At 40.3% G+C, this 9,393-nt stretch overlaps 1 long non-coding RNA gene across 1 annotated transcript in view; it reads left to right on the top strand.

The window, feature by feature from the left end:
* LOC105946975 overlaps positions 1 to 8,967 on the top strand; it is a 49,348-nt gene extending 40,381 nt beyond the window's left edge. The window contains exon 5 of the long non-coding RNA XR_004222417.1: positions 7,631 to 8,967. This is a non-coding gene — a long non-coding RNA (uncharacterized LOC105946975). The remainder of the gene's footprint in view (positions 1 to 7,630) is intronic.
* The last annotated feature ends 426 nt before the right edge of the window (positions 8,968 to 9,393 follow it).

Consider the following 9,393-nt stretch of genomic DNA (forward strand, 5'->3'; position numbering starts at 1 on the left):
CAATGTAGTTTGGATGGGTACCAGGTATAAGAAACATGTAATGTAAAACAGAATCCTACTGGTTACATGATACATAATATCATGTAATCAGGTCAACAAAGATGAATGTGCAGGTTACTTACAGTTTGACTGAATGAGACCAAAGATCATGCTGCACCACTATCTGACACTTAGAGCATACCGTCCCGATTTTCGCAGGACAGTCCCTCTTTTGACAGCTCAACCCACAGTCCTGGATTCTTACTGAAAAGTCCCTCATTTCCCCTTGATCTCCTGCACTGAAGCTAAAAAGATACAAATTTAATTAAAAGTAGCTTTTACAGGGGGGGCTCTTTACCTTTCTGGGCTCTCTGCCAAAAGCCCACTAATTTAATGTGAGAAACAATGTATCTAAATACATTGTTTCTCACATTTAATTAAATAAGTGGGCTTTTGGCAGAGAGCCCAGAAAGGTAAAGAGCCCCCCCTGCACTGAGATACAATTGTAACTAATAAACTGTAAACTAAGAAACAGGTCTCTTAGGGGAATTTAGACTTGCAGCTTAAAGGGCAATTTCACCCTTTTCAGCAAAACTGTAATAACACATAAAACAAGACCCCAAAACCTCCAGAAATGTGCTCAAACTTTAAATAACCTGCCAAATTTAGTCAAATGGGAGTGATATTTAGGGGGTGCGATAGCAAAAATGGGCGTGTCCAAAAATTTCACCTTGCTGCGTGCAGCATTTATTTTTGTCCCTCTTTCCGTTTTGAAAATGTTGGAAGGTATGCTTAGAGCTTGATCACATGGTTTGCAAAGGCCCATGGGTGCACCGTGCAGTGAGACATTACTGTACCGAGACTGACAGACTGTAGGCATGCAGGTTAGGGTTAAATAGCCACAAGTGCTCACAATGTATGAGATATACCTTCGTCATAACTGTGCCCTTTTGTTCACTGCAGTCTTTTCCCTACAGAAATACAATAGTCAGAATTTTGAAGATGGGTTGTAAGGACTTGTAATAGAATTCTACAACAATAGCACATCCAGTGGCTGTCTATCTATGCCCTATGATATGACATACTACCTTCTATTGTACTTTTATTTCCTCTGTACTGTACTGTTACTGTTGGCTAATTTCCTATGTATTTGTCCAAATGAATAGTTGCAAATCTGCTGTTCTGTACAAAAACTCACATTACAAACCTTACTCTCTGCCACTTTACATATTATGGTTTCAGGCTGAAGCACTTACTGCATTTTTACATTGTTGCTTTGAAAGACACTTAACCTTGAGGAACTGGCAGTTGTTTGGGGTCTCTGCTAGGATACACCCACTCTGCTCCTGCTCTTAGACAAGTTACAAGCACATCAATTGATCTTGTATTTTTTCCAATATACCACTGAAGGCTTTTAAAGCACAAGTATGCGTAAATGATGGCCTTCAGCTGGAAGTTTCAAAATTCCCTTTATTTGGCATTTTAATTAAATTGCATACTCAGTTAAATATGTCATTGGAGGATTTTAGGTGTTTTTTCTCCCTTTTCGACTGATCAGGTCTCTTTGTGGTCCATCACTCAGTATTTATCTCTTCTTTCTTCTTCTTGAGTCTCTTTTGTGTATCTCATTTTCCTTCCTGCCTTCCTTCCTTCCTTCCTTCTCCTCTCCTTTCACCCTCGGCAGAGGAACCCTGGAGCTACTGCCATTGATACTGTTAAAAGTGTCAGTGACACTGTGCATGCTCAGTGTGCTCCGAGCAGCTGTTGAGAAGTTATGCTTAGGGGTCGTCATAAATTATAAACCAAAAATGAGATTTACAGAAAAATGTGTCATTGCCTGTCATATAAGCTGATGCTACAGGCTAATTATTCAATTCTGATACTAATTAGCCTGATATTGTAAAGTTTATATACTAAATATACACATTATTTTGTGAGTGGGTCCCTAAGTTCAGACAGCAGCACAGAGCATGTGTAGGGAATCAGCAGAAAAGAAGATGGGGAGCTACTGGGGGTATATTTGGGGACACAGATCTTCCCTGCTAATGCGCAGTGTTTGCCTTGAGCTGGTACAGAAGCCCTAAACATAATGTACAACATTTCTAGCCTGCTTCTTTAGTTAAGCTTTAATTTTCCTTTAAAGACTACATTGTTATTTATCATATGCTTGTTGTACCAACAATCTATATAATAACTTATTCATGCATGTGACTCCTGTGACTTGCATCTGATGTAGTGTCAGCACCCTGCTAGCTGTCATCTAGCCCTCCTTAGTGGGCTGCCTGCTGTAGTACTGACCATTAAGGCATTTGGCTTTCAGTACTGCTCAAGCTGGAAGTCTGCCCAACTCTATGGGTGGCTCATTGTTTTGCTTAGTTTCTGCCAAAGATATGCCTACAAGCTGCTTAGTTCATTCACAAAAGAACTACTGCAGTAATGTCTGCAACAGCGACTAACAGCATCTTGTGCTATACAGGCAGCAGAGGAATAGGAACAACTTGTTATCACTAAATATTTATTGGAATAAGAAGAATTATTTCCAGCACAATAATCCTTTCCCAACAATTACCTGCCTGTTAATAAAATAACACATATACCAAAGCTAATGGATGTGATCATGTGACAATTCATCTAATATGATTTACATTCTTTGAGTTGTCAACGTGTTCATATTCACTGGGGTGTTAGTGCTCAGTGCTGCTCACTTACACCCATTTGATTTCGGATTTGTTAATCCCTGGTGCACAACACAAGCAGAGATTAACAATCTGAATAGTTATTTTATGACTGGTACAAATCATTCCATTGTAGAAAAGAAATGGTAGATGGGAAATCATTTTATATTCTTTTACAGTAAGTTTAGATTAAAAAATTTGACAAAGTATGAAATATGAGAGAAAACAGGGCCTTAAAATGAAAGTTAAAGAAAAGTTTGCTGAATGTGCTGCACCTTCCAAACAATTTTAACTATTTTAAATATTTACCAAATTCTTATTCCTGAGCGCTACATATTAATGGGACAATGGATGTATAACTCAGTGATGAGACCATCTGTTATTAGACTTCTGCTGCACTAGATTGGCTCCCTGCGGACTATTTGTCTGCTGCATATGAAGCAGCCTACATGTGGCTCCAAATGCCTAAAATTGTCCTTCACTTCACTTTGTAATAATCACCTAGAAAGCATTTTGTAACAATGGTAAAGCTCAATGAATATGGCTAAAAATGCCATATTTAATATACTGTACTTATTGCACCAGCCTAAAGGTTCAGAATCTCTATAGCAGCAATGATCCAGGTCTTTACAGTTGTCACAGGAGCTGCCCCATCTTGGAAAGTGTCTGTGACACTGACATGCTCAGTATACTCAGAATGCTCAGTGAGCTCTGGGCAGCTGTTGAGAAGCTAAGCTTAGGGGTGGCCACAAATCACCAAGCAGAAAAAGAGCTTTAACTGTCATATAAGCTGATGCTACATGTGTGATTATTACATTCTGATGCTAATTGCATTGGTTTCCGAGCTGCCATGTAGTAGATATATGTATTAATTACTAATCAGCCTTATATTGTGACATTTATATTCTGTATATACAGAATATTGTGTGTTGGTCCCTAAGCTCAGTAAGTGACAGCAGCACAGAGCATGTGCAGGGAATGGGGAGCTACTGGGGCATCCTTGGGGGCACAGATCTTTCCTGCTAAGGGGCTGTGGTTGCCTTGGGCTGGTACAGAAGCACATACAACATTTCTACCCTACTTCTTTAGTTCTTTACATCTTTAGGCTTTAGATTTCCATTAAGGGCCCTGAATAGTAATGAGCAAATTTTTTCACCAGGCATGGATTTGCAGCAAATGTCCGCATATCGCAATGGCAAATTGTTTTGCAAAACAAATTCACACAGAAAAATTAGTCGCTGGTCAAAAAAAGTTGTGGTCGCATCAAAATTGGGAGTGGTTGTGTCAAAATAGGCGTGGTCAAGTAAAAAAATTGCCGCACAACAAACGCCTTTCGCAGATTTTTCTACGTTTTTCCTGACACATAGTTGCCCACAAGCAATAATGTAAATCACTGCCAGGAAAATATATGTGTCACTTTAGCTTTTGCTGCCTGGCAACTTCAGAAAGCCAAAGCAATGCATTTGTTTTCCCACAGGCAATTTACATTATCGTTGGTGGGAAGACATTTGGAGGAGATTAGTAGAGGAAATTTATTGTGTGTCAGGGCCCTTAAAGGAGAAGGAAAGGCAAAGTCACTTGGGGGTGTCAAAATGTTAGGCACCCCCAAGTGACTTTAATCACTTACCTTTTACCCCGGGCTGGTGCCCCTGTTAGGAGAAAACAGCACCAGCCCGGGGTAGCTGCAGCAAGCAATTCCTTCTTCCACGTTTCTTCTGTGGCAAATTCCCTGGGCCGCCACATGCGCAGTTGTTGTTAAAGTTCGGCTTTTCACTCTAATGCGCCAACGCGGTAGAAGGAGGCGCTGCAGCTACCCCGGGCTGGTGCTGTTCTCTCTTAGCCCCGCATCAAAAAAAGCTACAATTTTTTACAACACACAACTTTTCCGCCGTTGCGCGAATCTTTTAAAGGATTTGTGAGTTACGCGAAGCTAAACGGGACAGATTCACTCATCACTACTGTATTTGTTTAGCTGGTTTAACAACAAAGTACAGACTGCAGCTTACTACAGTATAGTATTTTGTATCTTATTTATTTAGAAAGTCTTACTTACTTAATACGTATCTGGGGTTAATATACAGCAGGAGACACGGGGGCTTATTTAGAAAAACAAGCACCAAGTCATGTGCAAATTTGTGCAATTTAAAGGAGACATATAGTATAAGTAACCACCCCTTAATCTTGTAAGCAATAATGAATAACATATGGTGCTGCATTCACTCTGGGCTAAAAATTATTATTATTATTATTCTTTCCTGGAGCTTTCAGGTCCCTGTCCATGAGGGGTGGGCGTGCCCTAATGGTCCCTGCCTGAAGCACTGTAGGAGGGGGAGAGCCAATCACAGCCCTGCAGTCACACAACCAAAGACAGGCTTCAGTTCCCTATCAGGTCAGCCTAACTGCCGATTGGTTCCTATCCTACAGTGCAGTGTGCTGCGTCCTGCAGGGATGGGAAGCAGCAGGAATTGGAACAGATGGGTGGGACTAGTAGGGTCTTGGGGGAATTTCTTAATAAATAAGCTAGAAACACATCTTTTTTAAGCACAATCCTCCTATATTTAGAGCAATAAAATGCACTTGCGCAGTCTTGTTTTTCACACAATATGTTCCCTTTAAATGCTTTTTACAGGGGTACTTGCACCCATACACTCTTCTTTAATGTGGACGGGCCAGGAGGGTCTAGTGAAAACTTTTGGTGTGGTGCACAAAGCATTCCCACCCTAACTAATCATTTTCCTCAGCCCATGACTTATTTTGTGTAACTACAGGAGGTGCAGTGGATACAGGGGGCAATATAGACACAAACAATCAATCTTCCAACTAAAAATGTTGCACCATAAAGACATAAACAGGCCTGAGACCAATTAGTATTGCAGGAAGCAGGAATACATGAACAGAATAATGGAGACAGAGTTAATAAGAAAGCTGTATAGGGACCTACAAGGGCCTCCCTGGCAGCTGCACTAGGTTTAAAAAGTAATTATCTTTTTGGTTGACTAATATCTGTAATGAAAAACAATCTGTGATCTGGAACAGACCTTGGTGGGAGGTTTATGGAGATATTTGTAAGTTTAGAAGACACCCACTATGGACTCACACAGACATTAAGACATAGAAGGTGCTCAGGTGCCTGCAGTTTGGGGTTTAAAACAGGTCAGAAGAAGAGATGTGTGGATACATGAGCAACTTCAGGTGCATTAAATATACACTGATCCTGAAATGATTTAGGGTGGTTGATACTTATGGAATGAGCATAGATCTTGTAATTCAGTGTGATCTGAACGGATTTGCAGTTTGTCTTCAATCTGCTTTGCCCATCTCATGCCAGAAGCTACAAGCCACACTCACAATCATGTTGGGCATTCTGTCTAGGAGTACTGGTGCAAAATTGAGCATGTAGCGAGGCGTTTAAGCCAAGTACATGAACCTTTGCAACTCAGGGCAAGGGCCAACGTATCCTTTCAGCCTGCTCTGAAAAATTATGTATGTGCTCACATGGACAAAGGAGAACCCTGAAATTTCCATCAAGCTCGACTAGTTGCTAATTCCAGGGTTCCCTTAGTGCTCTCTTTCTTAACCTTCAGACCCTCAATGTTGCTGGACTACAGCTCCCAGCATTCTGTAACATATAATCAAGCATGAAAATGTGTTGGGAGTTTTAGTTTGTCAACATCTGGATACCCAAGTATAAGAAACAGGACCTTCCCAGTTTACGGTGGCTCTCTGGGACTGACATTGTTATTATTTGTAGTCAACAATATTCTTGGAGCTATAATTATAGAGCTGACCAATGGTTGGACCTCCAGGGATTCTCTTGCTACTCCTAAGCGGGCCTCTTATTTCTCCACCCTGGATCAAGCCATTGTTTATTAGTAGATTGCTGTGTAACTACAGGACCGGCCCAAAACAGCTTTTAACCTACTGAAATGGTAAGAGAATGTATGCTATTTGAACTGACTTATGGAGCAGTAATTACAAGGCATAAACTATAATATGGTGAGCTACCTGAACATTTTTTGCTATCTTTTACCAAACTTTTAATAAGCACCTTGAATACCTTATACTATCTTTGGGTACCTAGAAAAGTTTATATTAGCAGCATTTGGCAATACTGGCCATGTAATCAGTATGGAATGAGTCTCACCATATAATGTTAAGCTGTGGACAGCAGAGAAATGGCATTTTGCCCATCATGTGTAGACCAATGGGGCTTGCTATCTACAACTGTAAGTATGTGATTATGACCCCAGGTGGTACCTTGGGTCTGGATTCAGCAGTATGAAGCAGTACACCGGGTTTGGGCATCATGCATGTGCAGCGGGTAGTGGCCTATGCTGGTCACAGCCTGTGCCCTGTGGAGTAAAACTCAAACACCTACAGTTAATTCAACCTGAGCTAATGCCCATTATATGGCCTGTTATTGAGATATTTGTAGAATATCTGGTGGGCCTGTTGTATTCTGGACACAGTATTGTAAAAGAGATTCACAGCAGCTGGTAGTGGAACAAGCTTTACTTAGAACAAAACATGGCTGCCAACAAGTTGGGAGGAAGGAAAGGATAGACAGGCAATGCTAGGGGAAACAATTATTAGCAGAACCGGATGACACATATCAGTTTTTTACATGTAACAGCGCCATCTATTGATCACACATTAACAGTCAATACACAACAGACCATGACATTTTGCCAACCTAGGCCTTGTCCCTTGTGGCCTGCCCAAAAATCCGGGCCTGTCTGTAAGTCTGTATCTGTAAATGTAATGAAACGAATGGAGCATGTGAAGAGTTAATGAAGCAGAGGCTATTCAGGGGAGTGATCAGTGCGTGTGGATATTAGAATCGAGCATGAAGATCCCCAGTCTCTCTTTAAGAATGTTTAATTTTTCCATTTCTCCCTGTTACGTGTCCCAGATTTTTTCCATTCACTTTGGGATTTTTTCCCCTCATGATGACATCATTGCCATTGTCTCCACAGCAACCAGAGACCCTATCAGGCCTAAGGTCAATCAGCGCAGCCTCCGGGGATATGTGGCCTATAAATAATGAAGATGCACATATATATATTTGCACAAAGTGGATGTATGAATAAAACACCACCATGTAAGGGGGACTGACCTTCATTTGGTTTCCCATGGGTTATAAATAAAAAACCCCAGACATCACAAAAACTGCAAGTGCAAACAACCACATCCTATATCTTTTTGGTTGCATAGGAGACAATGACGGTACTTTATGATGTGACAGAGACCAGATGGCTGTATAGTACATGAACGGCCGGAGTTTCCAGTCCACACCCAGTTATTGCTCCACTGTTTACATTGAATACATAAAGACTAATCGTGTCCTGATTAATAGACATGTCCCTCTGTTTATCTGATGCTACGCACGTTACATATGTTTAGAACAGTCTTTAAATTCCACTCAGCCTTTCTATTATTTTTTATAGTTAAATGGCTATAACCGGATGTAATTGCATAAGAATATATATTCCAGTCCTTTGCAGTGTTTATATTATAATTATAGTGCATGTACTTGACATATGAATCTGCCATAGAAAACCCAGCCTCTCATATCCCTGTGCCACAATCCTCCTTTTTTCCTCCTGCAGTTAAGTTAATTGCGATACTGCAATAACAATTGTCTGGCTTGGGGAAATAACTTTTGCATTGTACTAGATATTAGTAAGTAGAAAAATGTTTGTGGTTAAAGGGACAGTAAATGCCTACAAACACCTTTGCACAACATAAGCAAATAGTTATAGCTCATTCTGAAAATGTATTGTATTGTTTGTTGAAAATGTACTAAATCTGTATTGTTTAAAAAAAAATAATAAATCATTGTTTTGATTTTATACTTTCTACACCCACTCCCTTTTCCTGTAATCAGCTGAGTTAGTTAACTTGAAATCAGTATAACAGAGGAACAACCTCTTTCCCCCTTTATTGTGACTGTTTTGACTTACAGATAAGCAGAAGTCATTTATTCAGGGGTTTTGCTGTGCGCCATTATCTGACACTTCCCCCCAGAGTTGCTCACAAGAACCAGGGAGCTGGAAACTAAAACTAGTTTAACTGGCTCTGTTTGGCCTGGCTAACATTAACGAAAACCACACATTTTCTTATTTAAAACAATAGGCAAAAAGTAGAACAAGTGGGTATATTGTTCCTTTAATACCAAAACTAATGATTATCATAAAAATATTAACTGACTTTACTTTGGGTGCAAGTGCATGTTTTCCCTTAAGAAGCACTTGCACCTTCAATCCAGTGTGAGGAGCATAGCGCCAGTGTCAGGGGGCTTCCCTGTCCTTATCCGCACTGCCTGCTTTATTTTACACAATAATAGGTTTTTCTGAAATTTACCTTCCTCATTCTACAGGCATATGAGTTTTTTTAATGCTGTTTTTATTCATGAAATAAAAAATGAAAATCTATTGTCTCAGATTGTCTCAGATCCTCATTGTCCACTGTTTTGTGTAATGTTAATGTAGGTCCTTTTTGGCTGTACTACAGACAAGTCCAGCTAGTGATAGGTTGGGGCATGAATACATTGGAGTCTCTTTCAAAGGATGGGCCTTCACTATGTGGAGGGATTATTATGGAGGGTGTTGTTGGACTACACCTCCTGCTGCCAGATGTAATAATTCAGATGTAAAAGTTAAATGAAGGAGGCCAGAAGCTATTTGCAGCAAAACCAAACAGAACTGGGTTTATTGTGCAAGACAAATGACCCAAATGC

This window comes from Xenopus tropicalis, chromosome 4 (assembly GCF_000004195.4).
Source record: "Xenopus tropicalis strain Nigerian chromosome 4, UCB_Xtro_10.0, whole genome shotgun sequence".
NCBI classification, from domain to species: Eukaryota; Metazoa; Chordata; class Amphibia; order Anura; family Pipidae; genus Xenopus; species Xenopus tropicalis.